Below are 18483 nucleotides of genomic sequence, written 5' to 3'. Positions count from 1 at the left end.
CAAGTGTGTGCAGCACAAAAATTACAAGAAGAATTTAGTGCCTGTCAGGTGCTGCTGTAAGAGATGATCACAACCTCTTCATACAAGCTCTTCGCTGTTACAAGGAGCATTAGCCGATTAGGGAACCACATCCACATCTCTTTTCCTTGTTGTTATTTCTCGACAATAAGTATTTTTTCTCTTGCCCATGGAGAATAGATTGTTATGATTCTCATTCACCATTTGAAATAAATGAACTGCTTTCTGCATTTCATCCTCTTGTAGCATCACTTATTTGCTATTGATTGAATCATCAAATTGTGCATCTTTTCAATCATCTCCTGTTGATTGACTGGGCTCTATAACAGCAGCAGTGGAAGTGATAGGCTTCTGATAATCCTTTGTTATATCTCTCCTGCCCTCCTGTTCCCTTTTCTATGTGCCTCTCAGCGGTCTCTGCCCCCACACTGTCCTGCTGCTCTCTTTATATGATGCAACACCGTGTACACTTGACTCCTGAACCATACCACACTGTTCAGTTTAGATGATTTACATCCTGATGAAATCATATTTTAGTTTTGCTGACACAAGTCGGTGATTTCCTCTCGAGAATATTTAGATCAAGTTTGTCAGTCGATTCCACAATCATGACAACTGAGCATGTATTATTTATTGACTGATTTACAGTCGGAGGGTAGGAAGGGTGGGTTGAGCGTGAAAAGATGGAGGGAAGCATCGCCTTGTGTTTCCAGAGATGGGGCGTCCACTTGCCCATACCTAATTTTCATCAAGTTGAGGTCTAGGCTTCTTTATGCAAATCAGGGGCGTTCAGCAGGACCTGCCGCCTCTGGAAAACCCCTGGCAATTGACCGTTGCCAAGTTAAAATGACAAAACACATTTCTATTTTTGTAACATAAGGGAAAGTTTCCGAACAAGCTGCCATGTTTGTCCTGTTTGAAGTCCCAGAGCAGACAGCCCCCGAGCGACGTTGCACAGTAACACAGTAAGTGTTTGCATGGTTGAAGCATGCAAAGCTTGGAAGCAGCCCTCGTGTCCAAAAACACCCTCTTGCACACGTATCATCACACCCTCTTAAATAACCTTCCCTAATAAGGACATAATCCAGTGCAGCCTGGACAAACTGAGAGGAGGCAATGAACTGCATGTAAGCAGGGTTCTTAATTACAGTAAACTAGTACACTTATCAAAAATTTAAGCAACAATAACAAATACTGCAATAATAGAGGGATAGACCTTTTCTTAGATGGCCCTCCTCCATCATTAATGTTATTAGTGACACCTGTCTGCTGTGACAAAAGCCTGTTGTCATAACCTTGTGCAGAGCTACACCCGCAGCTACTGACTACTACAGTGGAGCTACTAGCATATTACTGTGACAGATTGTAAATGACTACTCATGTGTTATTTGTTTGCTCCTGTCTTCATTTGTTTTCCAAAGCTCCCAACCAGATGGAAATATTACCATCTTTTTTATTGCCTTCTGTCTTTATTGCCCAAACTTACTCCTGAACCAGTGTTTCATCGTGACGGTTAATAATGTCAGTGTCCTGCAGAAGCCTCATCCTGTATGTGCAGAGAGCTTTCGCCCGTCTCGCATCAGATTTTATTGAGGAGAACTTCACTCATGGGTGCCTTATGCACAATTCAAGTTTTGTCAGAGTTGTCCATCATTATCATGGAGCTGCTTGGCTCCGTTTCTTGTTATTGCCTTTTACTTGAGAGGCAGCAGAGGCAGGGAAGGCAGCAACAGTCAGCATTTCTGGCTGTCTTTTCTTCCTCAGATCTATTGGATATTATTGTGACTGGCAAATAAATAGTGTTACATTTACAAGATATGAAAATCTTTTCCATTCATTATTCTGTACAAATTTTCACAAACACAACACACTCATTGATTTCTGCTCTTCATGTCTTTGAACTTTCACGCACAGCAGGTTTCGTTTGTACCAATTATCATGTAAAGACGTTTCATTCGAGCATTTTCCATCTTTATCAGATAGTTCGCAGTGAAGCTAGAGGGGCGGATGACCCGCTGGACGTTGTGCTTTCTACACTGTGAAGCACCTGAACCAGCCGAGCAAACAGGACACAATCTTTGTCCGTCAGTTGTCAGAATCAAAGACTTTAGCCTGCTGTGTGTATATGTCAGTGTCTCTGTCTGTTCAGAGCTGCTTTTAAGTTCGGTGTTGGCTGCTCCGTGTATAATTCATAGCTCTGTGACTTCAGATCAAATATGCATTATTTCACCAGTGGAAGTGGGATGGTTTTTCCGTGTGTGTGTGTGTGTGTGTGTGTGTGTGTGTGTGTGTGTGTGTGTGTGTGTGTGTGTGTGTGTGTGTGTGTGTGTGTGTGTGTGTGTGTGTGTGTGTGTGTGTGTGTGTGTGTGTGAAGTGGATGCAGAAAGAGAGAGCATGCGAAGTAGGAAGGGAACAGGCACACAGCTAGAGTTTGTGTGCTTGTGTGCATTCGTGTTAACATGCCATAATATATCCAAATATTGTATGCTCCTTTTGTTTCCCTCCTGGCAGCCCACAATACCACTTGTTTGAAAGCCAAGTGTGATATCACAGGGCTGTCCCTGAATTTGAGCCACGAGAATATAAATAAACTAATGTGAGATGCATTGTTTCTGGTATGCAAGCTTTGTTTTTAACAGACGTTATTAGTCATTCGCCCAAGAAAGATAAGCCCCAACAAGCTAGTACACACTGATCAACATTCTTTATTATTGAGAGAGTCTCCAAGTGTGGTACATGTTCCCCACCAAGGTGATGTATTAATGATTTATTAAATAAAAAACATGACCATTTAAGAGTCAGGGTCATTTAAGGCCAGGGTATGTTTGTGTGTTTATACAGTAGCTGGTCCAAATGGCCTCATTCTGAGGTGTGGTGAAAAGGGTGGCAGTGATTATCACTTATTCATGATTTGGGACTCGTTTGTACATATGTAATGTTCGGGAAGTAGTTGTTTAAAGACTGACAAAGGAGCTTGAGAGACAAGTTGAAGCCCTGCCCTCTTTTTCACCTCAGCAAACCTGGTCATTTGCCACATAGAGTGTGTGTGCTTGTCTAATTCATTCAGATACAAAAACAGACAGTTAGTTTGCTAATTTTGTCTGCTGTTTGGTGCTGGCAGGTGGCTTATAGCAAGTTTTTAGAGCTTTTTTGCGAAAGAGAGCTGCCGGCTGTGGATGAAAACAGCGCTGATAAGCACAAGGGGAATGAACCAAAACAGTCGGGTTGCTGCAGGCTGTAAAACCATTGAGCTAAAATATGCAGAAAAGCTCCATAGAGCTGAAGGGAAACTGCAGTTGGGGGATAATTCTCACTGTGTTGTTCACTTCAAGTGACTCTTCTCACAAACACGCTGTCATGTAATCCAATGTTAATATAGAAATATGGATTATAACTGCTTTAGATATCTTTTATTGGATCTTTTTTTGTGATCCGGTCACCAACTGCTGAGAACAAACAGCAACTTGATTCTCTCACAGGTAGGGTTGGGCCGTGTCAACTGAAATGGGTGGGTTACTATGTGTTTCTGAATTTGAGGAAGTTTGTCTCTCTCAGAATTACTGTAAGGCAGGAGTTGCTCATTAGCTCTGACCGAAACCTCCCTACTCTTTCAACCAGCAGAGAAAACTGTCCCGACATACATCTCCATGTTGTGTTAAGAAATGTCACGAAAGGGGACCCAAACGCAGACACGGAGGCAGGCAGATACAAAACAGAAGCGAGCTTTAAAGATGCTGATAGTCAAAAAATCAAAATCCAAAAACCAAGCAACAAAAAGCAGACAACAAAACATGATTAATCCAAGAGCAAAAAGCAAAACAAACCAGAAATGACATAAGGAGTCAGGAAGCAAATGCAGGTAAACATGATGAGAAGACAAGACCAGGAAACACAGGGGCAAAACAGACAAACCCCCAAAGACTAAGGAGAAAACACTGGCTTAAATACACAGGGGGTGAGCAACTAATGAGACACAGGTGTAAACAGAAAAGGGTGACATGACACACGAGGATATAACTACCAAATTAAACAAGCAATCAACAGACCAAAAAAACCCAAATCATGACAAGAAACTTCTCTGCACCACATGTCATATCTGTGTTCAGGCTTCAAAGCTTGAAACTGAGCATCTTGGGTTCGAGACTGGGCGGGTTTCATAAGAAAACAAACTATGGCATCTTTCATCGGGCCAACCCTCCTTCGTGTTTTGCTCGAGCTGTTTTCCTGGTGTAACCTTCTTCTGGCTATTATCAGGAACAGAAGGGGAGATTGTGACCATATTTCACATTAGGTCTGGTCCTGAATTGGTGACACTAATCCCCAAGATTATGTGCACGAAGGCGTACAACCATGCGGTGGTAATTCTAGTTATGTATATGTACGCTCGTGTTCTCCATATGGTTTGTATTTGTTTTTTGTTCCACCTCTGTTCCTGCTTCGTTGCCTTCACCTCTGATGTGGATAAAAGTGCAAAGACAGTTGTTTTGTGTGTAGTTGATGATGATGATTGCATCCCATTGTACACAGTAAAATGATTTTTAAAAAGTTTTTCCTGAGATAATGTTGTAGCTGTGGTAACCAACGCTGCTAAATGACCATTGAGCAAACATAGACGTGGATGTACTCTGTATGTGTATGTTGAAGGCATGTTGCAGAAAACTAATTGCTGCTTTCAAGCAAAGGTCACCTCCGTTAACATTTATGGCCACTTATGGGTATTGTAGTGTGTGTGTGTGTGTGTGTGTGTGTGTGTGTGTGTGTGTGTGTGTGTGTGTGTGTGTGTGTGTGTGTGTGTGTGTGTGTGTGTGTGTGTGTGTGTGTGTGTGTGTGTAGCATTGCGTGACCAGTCATTGTCCCTAGTGAACCAATTACAGCAGACAGCTGGAGACATTACCGATGTCTCTCTCTCTCACTGTATGACTAATTGAGACAATTTAAATCTCGTCTTGTTCTCAAACTCTCGCCGTATTTTTCTGTCAGAGAAAAGACAAACTCTTCTCTCATGCTAAATCGCATCACATAGTCATTATGGTCGCACTCTGAACACGTTTTGTTATAACTTCCCTTTGATCTTTCGGAGTGGTGGTCAAGAAGAGGGTGAGAAACCCTGAAATGTTTCTTTTTTCCTTATTTTGCATTTAATAGCATAGCAAGTTTACAAAACGATGTAGAGAAAAAGGGAGAAAAGAGCCAGATCTAGAGGAGATGAGATGAGAAATGTCATCGCATACTGTAAGCCTCGTTTTGGAACGATAGAGAAATGATATGAATCATACCGGGCCTCAGTCTTAGCCCTGACTCACTGTTGGTCATTCGCTTGCTATCTTTAAAACACTTAAGTCCAGTTGGGCCGAAGGAGCAGCGCAACCTCCAGGAGTCCACCCTCGCTCGAGGCTTTTAGACCGGTCCTGTTTAAAAATAATCTCCTTCTCACAGAGCACAGACATTTGATCTGTATACCTTGTGACAAAATCAGATGTTTTGAGGTTTTGTCCCACTGAAATCCAGGCCACAAGTGTCCACCGCAGATGTTTTCTTGAATGGTGAATGGAAACTTGTTTACTGACTAGTCGTTTGGCAATGTGCTACATATAGTTTGTCATTATTGTTTTTCATCATGATCTGAGATACTTAACAAAAGCTTTCAAATATACATAAAAACCTCCCTGACCTCAGGCATGCGTTACTTGAATGCATGGTTCAGTTTCTGCAGATTTTGGTTGCACAAATTTCTGTTTCAGGACACAGTTAGCAGCGGTTTTACGCATTTGTCAGTCAGCAGTTACAGCTTTGTCATTGAATAGCAGAAGTTACACAAGTCCACGACATTCTTCATGTCTAGATGAGGTAGTATAACACAGTCAAAAAACAAATCTAACCACGATAGGCCACTGCAGAATTATGAAATCATTGTGAAGGTAGTCAGAAACAATCGAGGTTCGCTAGTGTGTCAGTAAAACCCCATACCATTACACCATCTCTGCCAGCTTGGACTCGTCACACGTGTTCACAGTGGATTCATGTTATTTATGCCGATTTCTCAACCCACAAACAGCATGTTGGAACAGAAACCAGGATTCATCATTCAGCGTAGACCCATGATTCTGACGATCACGTGTTTGTTGTTTAGTTATCTTATTCTTAGCTGTCAGGCTCGGTCTACTGCTGTCCATCTGCTTCAAAATGCCGAGAGTTGTTTGTTCGGGGATGCTCTGCTCCACGTCGGTTTCTACTGAGAGATGTCTGCAGGCTGGTTCCCCACCTGTTGGGTGGAACAAATCTTGCCATTCTCCCTCTGATTTCCCTCATCATGAAAGCATTTTTGCCTGCATGATGGCAGCTAACTGGATTTATTCTGACTCTTTGCACAGTTGTTGGTGAACACCAGGCACTTGTGGTCAGTGATAATTAGAGATCAAAACTGTAAACCTTATTTAATTTACCGTATTTGTACAGATGGGTGAGACACCAGAATGCAGACGCTCCATACAAAGCAGGAGTGATGACTACATGTTTTAAAGTGTGAAAATGATATGAATCATATGCTATGACCATCACAGTCACCAGATTTCAATACGGTTGACAAGCTATTCTTTCTCCACCATCATTATCAGGGAATATCTCTTGAAAAAAAGGCGTTTCATCCCTCCATCAAGGGTTTGAGAGACTTGAACGTTGTGTGCCAGGGATCCATTAAGCTGCAGCATTTTTCTTTCATTTGTCACTCATCCACACATCACGCATGAAACTGCATTCAAAGTTAATTATTCATCCTACCTTTCTTTTAAAATAGTTGAAAAGCAAAATGACTTCTTGACCAACAGCAGGGTTTGAGCAGTAATATACTGTAGTAGCCACCTAATATACAGTATGTGCAGTGTAAACACACGCAGAGGTTGAAATACAATAACTAGTTTGAAGAGGCTTGGTCCTTTTTACATAAAGGTCATGTCACGTACCTCTATGCACCATTCAGGATCTAGCAATATTTGAATCAGAATCTGAGGCCGTGTTCATGCTGCGGGCAAATCAGATTTGTTTCTCATGTCAGACCTTAAAAAAAGGTCGAGGCATCAACATCTTATCTGTATAGGTTGCTGTGGAAATGATGGAGGCACCGGGCACTGCGTACGCTGGTGAAGAGGCTTCTCAACGTGACAACAGAAACGGAAATCCATACACTCAAGCTGTCTAGCTGTGGAGCAGACAGTTTTGTTTCTGTGATGTCTATAGACTGTTGTTCTCTATGTTGTCTTCCATATGGCTCTGCCGGTAGCAGCATGGGTTCTGCTCAGCCGCTCTGATGCACTTCCGTGACAATCAATCACAATATGCCAAAAAAACAAAAAGATTTGGGTCGGCAGTCTGAACACAGTTGCAGTTGGTAGGTTGTTTGGTGACTGTCCCTTTTGTCATTCTCTTAAAGCTTTACTTTGGTCTCCACCGACTCCTAAAGGAGCCAACTTTGTCTGTCTTCTGTCTGGTGCTGGGCAGGCAGTGTACAGTGAGTTTTTGGACCTTTCTTTTTGCTAAAAAACTGCTGCCGTTAAAGCCACTTATCAGAGTGTTGAGAGTGTCTGAAAACAGTAGTCACCTTTTGACACAAACAAAGAGCCGCAAATTGGTTAAAAGCTCTGTTTAGCAGGGGGGGGACCGGCGGCGTTTGGTGCCAATTCTCCGGGCTTGTCACAACAAGCAACTGCTATTACATCAGATGTAATCATTTGCTCTATCATTAATTTGAGAATATTGTTTTGAGCAGCTTTAAGGCAATAAATACCAATTTGTGACCAGGTCCTTTTACTGTAATCAAATGAAAGAGCACTTTGTGAGAGTGTACGTTTGTATCTCCTATTGCCAATCTTTAAGAAAGCTCTTTAACTAGATAGATGACCGATAGGCCCAATTAAAGCTGGTCAAAGTAAGAATTGATTAGATGTATGAGAGACGGATATCTCGAGAGGAAAGGAGAGAAACATCTGATTATGCAGAGAGAGAGACGAGTGAATAGAAGAACATCGAGAGACAAAAGGATGAAGGAGAGGGAGAGACGAGAGGAGAGACAAAGACAAGACAAACAGCAAGGGAGCCACAGATGGGAAGATGATAGAGAGAGGGGGAATAGCAATTAAAGAGAGAGAGAAGGCTGGGGAAGAAGAGAGAGGGGGGGGGGTTACTGCCCTGAGGTCGTTCCTTTCAGCAGCACTAATTTAATTGGCTCGTTAAGAGAGATGTGGGATGCTTCCTCTTGATTGGTTGAGTGGGCACATGATGCCTGCAGAGACAGGAAATACAGGAGGGGGCGTTTAAACTTTTAACACACACAAACACTCGCTCTCTCTCTCTCACACACACACACACACATGCACACAAACAGCGAGTCACAAAAATGGACATACACACACACAGCTGTACCATAATGGCGATACAGCACATTTGCTCCCAGCTGCATACACTCATGTAAGTTCATACACACATATGTGTGCATGTGTGTGTGTTAATTATTATCATATTTTGTCCTCACATCCATTAGGGACACAGTGAAAGACACACAAACACTCAAACACACAGATTAGCTCACTCATGCATGCATTGTTGTTTATTAATGAGGACAGAGACCAAGAATCTTCCTGCAGAGACTAAAACATCAGCTGTGAGTGTGTGGCCTGCAGCACACACACTCACAGTGTACAGTACTTACTGTAACGTACAGTGTGTGTGGTAAATAAATGGAGACATGAAGGTGTGTGTGTGTTTTGAAAAAGCTTTTAGTTTGCTGACTCTTAAGGGTCAGATCAGTCCCACTTGGAGACCGCAAACACGCACTCAAAGCACGAAACACACACACACACACACACACACACACACACGGAGATAGTTGTGTGACCTCTCTGTCAATCTACCCACGCTCGCTCGCTGTCTGCCCATGGATGCATCCGTTCACAAACCTCCAGAATGTCTTAATTTCCCACGAGTCTCTCTGTCCCTCTGCTTCTCCTGTCGTCCACTTTCTCCAGCCTGAAAACACACGCCTGATCTCATCCAATTAAATTACTGCTATTTCCCTCTTTACCCATGTAATATTTGCACTAATGTAAGGATTTATATGTTATAGAACACACCAATAAAGTCTCTAACTGAACAGATTGAATTTCTGCTACTCATCTTAAATTGGAATGAAATGATAATGTTGTAATATCATGATAAGATTCAAATGATTACACCATGCTGTTAACTGTATATCTGTATTTACTGATATAACAAAAGACAGGGACACAAAATGCCTCCCTGTATCTTTTTGTTGTCTTGACCATGCCTGTATTGTGATTTGGTGTCAGTTTGCGAAATTACGTAGCCTGGCACTGACGGACTGGTTTTTGATTTCTAAGGGGTGTTATCAACTGGCCCACATTGCAGTCAGATAGACCTATGATGCATGAATGAAATGTGCAAGGTAGCATCGACTAGATGGGCAATGCAGTATCAGAGTCTTGGTTTGTATTTGATTAGCACTGCCTAATGTGACAGTTTGATCTGAGCTTTGTGAGCCTGGATGGACTTGCAGACTGGATAGATCTACAACCAATCAAAGCAGCGAAAGCGGTGGCTTGTGACTTTTCAAATCTGGACCACCATCACCTCAAATCCGTCCCATATTAGATAAACTCTAGAGATTAACCAACATAAACTAGTCTAAGAGAAATCTGACTAAGCGGGAGAGGGCCCAGACATAATCTTCCAGAGCAAATGAAAAATGAGCTTGGCAGATTCATCTGGTTCCCAGGCTAAAAATTAGGTACGCTTGTAAGCAAACATGGTGTGTCAAGGGAAAAAAATACTGCAGTGTTGGATGCATTTATTTTTAGTTTGCTGAAGAAACAGTTGTGTCTTGTGAAATCAGTTGGCTTAGGCTATAAGTTGTACGTCAGAGTTAGGTGACCTTTGTACTTGTTGATCAGGAAAAGCTAAACATCTAGGCTGAGAATTAGTCCAGTGCTGCACACAAACTCTCATAAAAGTTTTATATTGTGTAAATTAGTGAGCTTTAGAGCTGTTGGTAGGTGGATTATGTTCCCTTTGGACAAAGCCAGGCTAGTTGTTTCCCCTCTGTTTCCAGTCCACCTGATGCAACCAAATTGGGGCATCCCAAGGGCCTAGTGGTTCAGACATACCAGATGACCACAACATCGCCACTTACGTTCCAGCCGGGGATATTTGCTGCACATCACACCCCTCTTTCTTCCCTCGTGTCCTCCCTGTCTCTATTTTACAATGAAGTAAAGGGAAAGTGCCCAAAAAGATCCATCAGGGTTATCTCGGATCAGGTTTGGAGACTGCGTGTTATAAACTGGAGGTGTGGAGTTCAAAAGACACAGGCTAGGATTGACAAAGGAAAGATGCCGTTTAGCATTATGGGAAATGTAGGATCCAATGGTTTCAGAGCTTAACTAATACTTGAGACTTGCAGTCAGTGAGGACATATCTCCCCTTTCTGCATCATTCCCTGTTAAATTCCCCTCTAAATACCCGCATACAAATAGCAGGTCTAAATGAGGCCTTTAATTGAGGCAGATAATATTGATGATATAATTTGCCAGAGCAGAGACGAGGCTGCAGCAGCGGATAAATGAGAGAAAGCACCAAGGTGAACAGCAAATAACAGAGACAGTACTACCCTGACAGTTTTATCTGTTTCTCTCATTTGTACCATTGTAAACTCATAAAGGTCCTCTCATTAGAAGCTCTCTCCACCGGTGCGTCTGAGTAGTGCTTACTGAAGAGTGTGTGGAATATTAACACAGTCGGCCTCGTAGCTCACAGTTCGTGCTGGGGCTCCCTGCCATCATAGAGAGAAAGGAGGGGACCAGAGAGTGCAGTAGAAGTAGAAATACGGGGGAATACTACGGCGTCACACTTACGTCATATGTCGCAACACTGATAAAACATGCAACCATGAAGAGTTTTACTGGTGGCTGTGAGCAAAGAAAAAAACACGGGGAGAGGGAGAGGATGGCACGCAGCAAGTGCTCATAGCAGCCGCCACGTGCGGGAGTTCCTCTGCTGCAGGGCGAACACGCTCTCACAGGTAACTCTGCTCTCGAAGCTGAGTCAACCTCACGCGAGTCAGACTGACTTTGGACCATTTGTGGGGCATAAACCAACGAAGGTACCGGCCCCATGATTAGTCACTTTCAACGCCAGAGGCTTGTTATTTCAACTCATATCCAAGTGAAATTTGGAGTTGTTTTACTGTAAGGTTTTTGAGAACATGAAAGGGAAAGTAAGTTGGTCATTGTGAACAAGATAACATAGAACAATTTTTCTGTATGACTGTTCAAATATGAAGAAAATTATGATTCTTATAATGTAATTTCAGCTCACTTCCGCTGTAATTTTCTGAAAGCCTGCCCAGCAATATAACTCCAAATTGCCAATGTGTTAAAATGTCCCTCGTGCAGTAATGTCCAGTGAAACAACTTTCAATTTTATATGGTCATGGTTGGGAACATGTTGAGAGAAATCGATTGTGCTTCTCAGAAAACCTATTATTTCATTTCATATATTTAACCGTTATTTTACCAGGAAGTCCCATTAGGATCAAAATCTGATTTTCAAAAGAGACCTGGCCGAGGTACAAAAGTACACATTAAAACAGAACAGCTAGTGACCTCAGTTGTTCCCGCCATCCATCCATCGATCCATCCATCCATTCATCCATCCAGTGTGTCCTCATCGCAGAATTTGTTCTCAGGACAGGATTTGCCGTTAAAATAACAAGCCTCTGTCTAAACTGTGTGCTCGTTGTTCAGTGAACAGCAGCTGCCAGTCAGGACGTCTGTGCAGATGTGATTGCACTGACAGTGACCAATTATAAGAGGGTCAGTGCCTCCCTTGGTTTCAGCAGAGTTACCTGCGAGAGTGTGTATGCCCTGCAGCAAAGCAGAAACTCCCTCGCACAGAGGCTGCCTTGCGCACTACTGGTTAGTTTCCATGCATGCAGATGCCATTCTCCGTCTCTCCAGATGTTTTTTTGTTTCTCTCTCGCTCACAGCTGCCTGTACAACTCTTGGTTGTTGAGTTTGAGTTTGTGAAATAATGTTAATCAGCTCGTCATGTGTCGTAAATCTGGCGCAATAGAAAACATGAACAGGGGAGAGGAAGGGGGCAGACAGTACAGGGAGAGAGGAAATAATTGAAAGGCAGAGAGGAAGAGAGAAGATGGGATGATGAAGGTGGTGACTGAGCGCAGGGGGGAATGAGACGGAAAGAAAGAAAAACCTCAAGAGAGTTAATCAACCGATGGGCGGAGAAATAAAAAGACAGACTGTATTTAGAAAGGAATATGGAGCGGATGCAAAGCCCACTGGTGACTCACCTGGCACTGGCTGGCACTGCGTTTGTGTGTGTGTGTGTGTGTGTGTGTGTGTGTGTGTGTGTGTGTGTGTGTGTGTGTGTGTGTGTGTGTGTGTGTGTGTGTGTGTGTGTGTGTGTGTGTGTCTAATGAGCATCGCTGCAGAGGCCTTAGGTTTTCTATGAAGCACCATTATAGCATTTACATCCCTATATCCGTGTCAAATTAATTTCATACTTACACATAACTGCTGTGAAAAATAAAGACCATTAAACAGTTTGTAACATCACTCCAGTGGTGTTGTTTCACATATTTTTAGCCATGATTCAAAGCAGATCTCTGTTAATAGTCAAAGGTTTTTACAGAAGAAAACAAACAATCTGCAGTCTCTAAAAGTTTTGGCCTCTTTCCTGTTTTAAACCATGAAGCGATCCTATAGTGGAGCATATCTCTGTTCCCCTGTGTCTGTAATACCTTCTTAATACGACACATTTACTTTCCTGACATTAATATCTCAACAGTGGCTGATTTTTACTATTCAAACTACATTCGAACCATCCAGCTACCTTTCTTCTTTTCCAAATTGAACTACTAAGACAGACTTTACCATCTCTTACAGTGTTAATGGACATTGTGAGACCCTGGGAACATAGAGGTTACTCCTCCTGTAGATCTCCCATAACATTTAGAGAAGAAAACACAATGTAGGATCTCACAGTCTTCTTGGTGGAAGTTTTGTTTTCTTGGTTCTTGGCACCTTTAAGACGATATAACTGTAAACACATGCACAGTCACAACACATCATCGTCTAATTGTCAACAATGAAAAAGTTTTTATTTGCATGAGAAGACTCCTGAGAGTTAAGAGAGTAGCAGCTTGAATTCAAAGAGTAGCTTCGGAGTGAAGGAATTTTGAAGAGAAAACAAACTTTTGTTGTGATTATTATTCATGAGTATGATAATACAATATTTATCTCTTCAGCACTGAACCATTTTGCAGTGTTGCATGCAGGTTATGATAATGTGCCTTAGCAATGCACACACCATCTAAAACACCTAGGCCCCTGCAAAAATTACCAAAGTATAACTTCTCATTCAGCACACAAACCAACAATTACTGTGACAGGCACCTAAAAAACTCTGACGAGGAACATATTTTCAAAAGAGTCAAAAATTAGATATCCTAATTTTGAAGTGCAACATACAGGTGATGCAATGCAGAGGTTCATGTCAACTGATGGACCAATATACACCAGAGAAGCAGTCAGGTGTTCGGTCAGGGGATGTGCGACTCCAGGGAGTGAATGTGATAATATATGTGATACGTGTCAACACTGGGGAAAAGGGACGGGGGCATATACTGACAGACTGGCAGCATCTTGACATGTGTCATTTCAGGTTGACGTGTGTCAGGATGTCACCAGCGTGCAGGCTTACTAAAAAAAACATTGACTGCAGGTGTTTTGACGCACATTATATGCTGCTGGCGTGTGTTGACCTTCAGTCATTAATATGGGTCAAGCTCCAAAAATCCTGGCTCATACACATCCTGAAGCTACAGGATAGAATTTTTTTTAAAATGTGTGTGTGTGTGTGTGTGTAGCCCTCTCCTTATCTCTGCTAAAAGCTGTATCCTTGAGGCTACAGCAGCTGCGACCAGCATAACACACCCCAGTCTTCAACCAAACAAGGTGCCACATTTTAACAGGAAAGAAGAATGCGTTTCTGGTTCTGCTATATCACTTTTGATGCTTTTCCTTTTTTTAAACTGTCTGTTGTGAGTCTGATTATGTTTAAGTACTGGAGTGCAAAATTTCTGGAGTGCTCCTTTAAACTCCATGGCTGCATTTTTTTTTTAACACAGGCCTTCTGTTAAAAATGTATAACTTTGTAATCACTAAATCCCAAAGGACACAGACTTCACATAGCCAGAGAAAACACTGAAGACATTGTACAGCTGTTTGCACAGGGTGCGTTGTTCTCCCTCTGAGCGATAAATTGATATGTATCTGGGGGGTTTTCCCTTGGTTTGAGGAGGGCTTTGGTGCTGTGGTTGCAGTGTGTGTGTGTGGGGGTCATGTGGTCGTCAACCTGAGTTAAATGTTACTTTCTCTTCACCTGATTCACCGTCTCCGCTGTGGCCTCTCTGCTCTGCTGCCCACTCTGTGTGTGCATATACGAGCTGAGCCCTGCCCTCAGTCAAACACACAGAGGAGAGGACAGATAAGCTAATTCGACCAGAAACACATTTTTATGGACATTTTCAGGTCAGAAAATCCAGAGCTCCGGATTGATTTGGAAATAATCACATCCCTGTGTGATTGACATTTTCTAAGGTTAGACATTAAAAGCTTTGAAGCTGGAGCTGTAAAGGCCAAAGCTTTACAACTTGAAAGCTGTGCTTATAATGTACCAGGCTTATTTGCATAATACTGTTATCGCCGAGTACATGTTGATCTCCTCTGCTGCTCTGCTTCCGCCATCACGTCATCTGACAGCCTGCACTGTATCCTCCTTTACTCCTCTTGAGACAGATGGCAGAGCAGAGCAGCAGTGGAGCAGGTACAGTACGGGAGAGCGGGGCCTCCTTTCGGCCTATATTTAGAACTGAAAGCATGTCTTTAATATATTCGTACAATACACTACATCCTCTTTACTCCCCGCCAACAGAGACCTGAACAAATCCAGGTCAAGTGCATTAGATGAATTCTACTGACCTCACCTGATCTGCCCATTATCACTGTGGGACAGAGCAGCAGCAGCCAACTGGATCAACCCCAGGATTACAGCTCGATTCTGCTGTTTTGATTCCCCGTTTAATGGCTGTTAGTAGTGTCTAATGTTTTTAAAATCTCAATGTGTGTGTGTGTGTGTGTGAGTGTGATTTGACTCCTCAGGCAGGGGTCCAGAGCACATCTCGGGCTGCTATGGCAACTAGGCTGGCACCCCCACTGCTGCCTCATGGCAAGTGCACAAACACACAGAAAGGCACATGAACACACAGTCGCACACTGGAACTATCGCCACAAGGCGCTGTCAGTGACACACACTGCAGGGGGACTCAGTTTTCCACTTAATTACACAGGATTGAGTATAAAGGGATGAGGGAGAGGGGTTAATATGACATAATGACAATGTGGCAGCGGAGTGAAGATGCCCTCAGCTACGTTCTGGGAAATAAATGACCTTTGACATTGAGACTCTTGTCTGTAGCAGTGCGGAAACATTACACGCCTCCTCCTCAACATCGATACGCCGATTGAACATTTTCGAAAAAGTAATCAGAAATCTGGTTTGATAAAATAATAATTTGCTGTTTTTTTTACCTTATCAGGAAAAGTAAATAATAAAGCGTTCACCGCTCTAGAAACCAATATGTGACTGACTGGATGACTCACTTCCATTACTAATTCAGCGCTGCTCATCCCAAACCACGACGCGTTGTTATTATCCGTGGCAGCTGTGCTAATGCAGCTCGCCCTCCTGGCAGCCATTCTCCTCAGCTAATCTGCAAACCATTCAGTTTACCCTCCAGATGTGTCCGAGTAATTAGTCTGTTTATTAGCTGATTATGTCAGTAAACTGCCCACATCTCTGCTGTTGTTACTGGCAAAAAACACAGGGGCGAAACACACACATGCACGTATAATGTTCTCACAATCTACAAGCACGCATGCACGACAAAAAAGAAAAATACACAAACCCACATAATGAAACCCTGTTATTGCTGCGGGAGAAGAAAGAGCCGAATGAATGAATGAAAAATCAGTCCTCACATGGGCGAGCTCACCTGTGCCTCAGGTCTTCAAAGTCATTCCTTTCTATTGATGCGGTATAAATATGTGATCTAGAGGGATTTAGAGATGGTAATTTTCATCTGTGTGTGAGCCACATTAATATGTTTATACCAGTCTTCCTTCGCTGTGAAGGTTGAAATAATCTCAACACATAACAGTGGTTTGGATATTTTCTGTCCAGAGTCCAGAGTGACGGGTTTCTTTCAAAGACTGTTATGCAGACTGAGCGTCTGTATAGCTGGTACTCTTTTCTTTATCTCTGCAGCCTTGGTGGCTCTCACCGCTCAGTGTACAAACCCAGCTTGTATTCTGTTTATTCCAAAACTGCTGCTGCCGCTCTGGGAAATGTGAAAAGAGCTCTCTCCGCACATGGTTTCTTAGATAAAGCGACTCGAAAGCAGGTGTCTAGAACAGCAAATGTAAGAGCATTCATGACCTAATTACAATTTGAATAGCCAGTAGTCTTTTGCAAGTTTAAGGATAAGGCCTCTGTCATTGTAGTCATACTGCCATTAAAACCCATGAAAAGACCAAAACCAATGCGTCAGGCTGTCTCTGATGCTTTCCGACCTCCACACCCTGTCTTTGGTATTTAGCGATAAGCTAATTCTGTTCTGCTGATGACATAAAGCTTGGAAGACTAAATCTTTAACAACTGGACAGAAGATCCATTTTTTAACCAAGGTAGTGGTATACCAGAAATATCTCAATATCTATTGTATAGTGCCGAGAGGATGAACCTTACTGACTTTGGTGATTCCCAGACATTTCCTCTAGTACCACCAGCAGGCCAAGTTTTTCACTTGTCGAGTTGTGTGGTGTGGTTCCACCTGAAATATCTCAACATCTGAATGTCACACTTTTTTTCTTTCTTTCTTTTCTTCATGGTTCCCAAATAATGGTGACTAGACTGTCCCTCTTGTGCCACTTTAAGGTTGACATTTGTGCTTTTGAGTGAAATGCCTCAACAACTACTGTATGGGTCGTCATATCGTGTATAGTTTCAGTAATGCAGTTACAAAGAACTCATATTTTGGGTCGATTCTGGCGGCCGCTGTGAAGAAAAGCAGAATGAGCACCACTGCCTCCTGTCATAAAGATCTTGATCTGGCTAGCACGTACATTTGTTTTGGAAGAGAGCGGCATGGCAAGAGGCATGAGGTCATGTATCTATTTGTGGATGCAAGATTTAAGACTTAAGGGTGTAAGACTTTGATATGAAGATAGTGAGACAAAGAACACTTGGTTACATGTACAGTAAGTCTGCAGCTAGTCGTCAGGTTCCTCGAATCAAATGTACAGAATATTGTGCAAAACTATGTGCCCTGCTCTGTTTGGTCACACTGTCCCGAAGTCGAAGCATCAAGGGTTACTGAGAAAAGGCACTTGCATTTAGATTTCTGGATTTACTTCTGTACGGGGAGTAAAACATTTCATTCAGTTGCTTTAATTACTCAGCCATCGACCTTAACGGGAGATGTGGTCAGCAACAAAAATGTAGTTACAGCAAGTTCTGTGAGTAATGTATTCTCCAAGAGCCTTTGTGCTCTTGCTAATTTGACTTTGATGTCACTTTCTGTGAAACAAGACCTTTTTGAGAGTTATGATTGTCTAAATGAGTTTTTTGTGAAAGTGAATGGACTGCAGAAGAGACACAAGGTCAGGATTGGATCCTAATGAATCCCGACAACAAGATGCTCCAACATTATGCCATTAAAACGACAGCACTGAGTCGACAGCTGCGGGCAGAACTATTTTTCAAAAAGACTTCACCCCTTACTTTCATATTCACATTAAAATCCTCAACTGGTACGACAAAGAGAGTGAAGGCACGTCTCAACAGGACGAGGCAATTTCAGTTTAACGTTAACTGGATGCGACATCATCCATCTCTGCTGGCCAAATGTGTTTCTTGCCTTCAGAAAGGGTTAGGATTATGATCTGTGCCCTCGGTAACGCAGAAGATGAGACAGCGTCATCGGCCTTCTGCTTCTGAATTGCACTGTAAGCGTTCGGTCCGTGTGTGTTTATTTATGCTTTGGTGACTATTTGCATTTTGGGAAGGAATATGTATGTATGCTCTCATGCACAAGTAAAATCTTTGGTCCTTGCATGTGTGCATGTTTGTTTCTGTGTAAGTGTGTGTGTTTTGTTCTCAGAGAGCTGCAGAGCATATGATAATTGATGATGACTCATACAGACCTTTGCTTATTCTGTATGCAGAAGACGAAGGGAGGAGGAGGAGGAGGAAGACAGAGAGAGATAGGAATTGGTGATGTATTTGGGAAGTTGTGTTGGGGTGTGGGGTCAGACGGTG

The 18483-nt window shown here is 42.6% G+C and overlaps 1 long non-coding RNA gene across 6 annotated transcripts in view; it reads left to right on the top strand.

Annotated features, from left to right (window-relative positions):
• The window catches only part of LOC311271777, a 61849-nt gene that overhangs the window by 19957 nt on the left and 23409 nt on the right, over positions 1 to 18483 (top strand). The window contains exon 3 of one of the 6 annotated variants that reach the window (XR_014624472.1): positions 18390 to 18438. The exons of 3 other annotated variants lie outside the window; for them this stretch is intronic. This is a non-coding gene — a long non-coding RNA (uncharacterized lncRNA). Of the gene's footprint in view, positions 1 to 15248; positions 15334 to 18389; positions 18439 to 18483 lie in introns of all 6 variants that reach the window. 2 more of the 6 variants (XR_014624475.1, XR_014624476.1) reach the window with 2 other exon arrangements.

This window comes from Pagrus pagrus (assembly GCF_965226575.1).
Source record: "Pagrus pagrus genome assembly, chromosome: 16".
Taxonomy (NCBI): Eukaryota; Metazoa; Chordata; class Actinopteri; order Spariformes; family Sparidae; genus Pagrus; species Pagrus pagrus.
The sequence above is the reverse complement of the archived record's forward strand: the minus strand, read 5'-3'. Positions and strand labels throughout refer to the sequence as shown.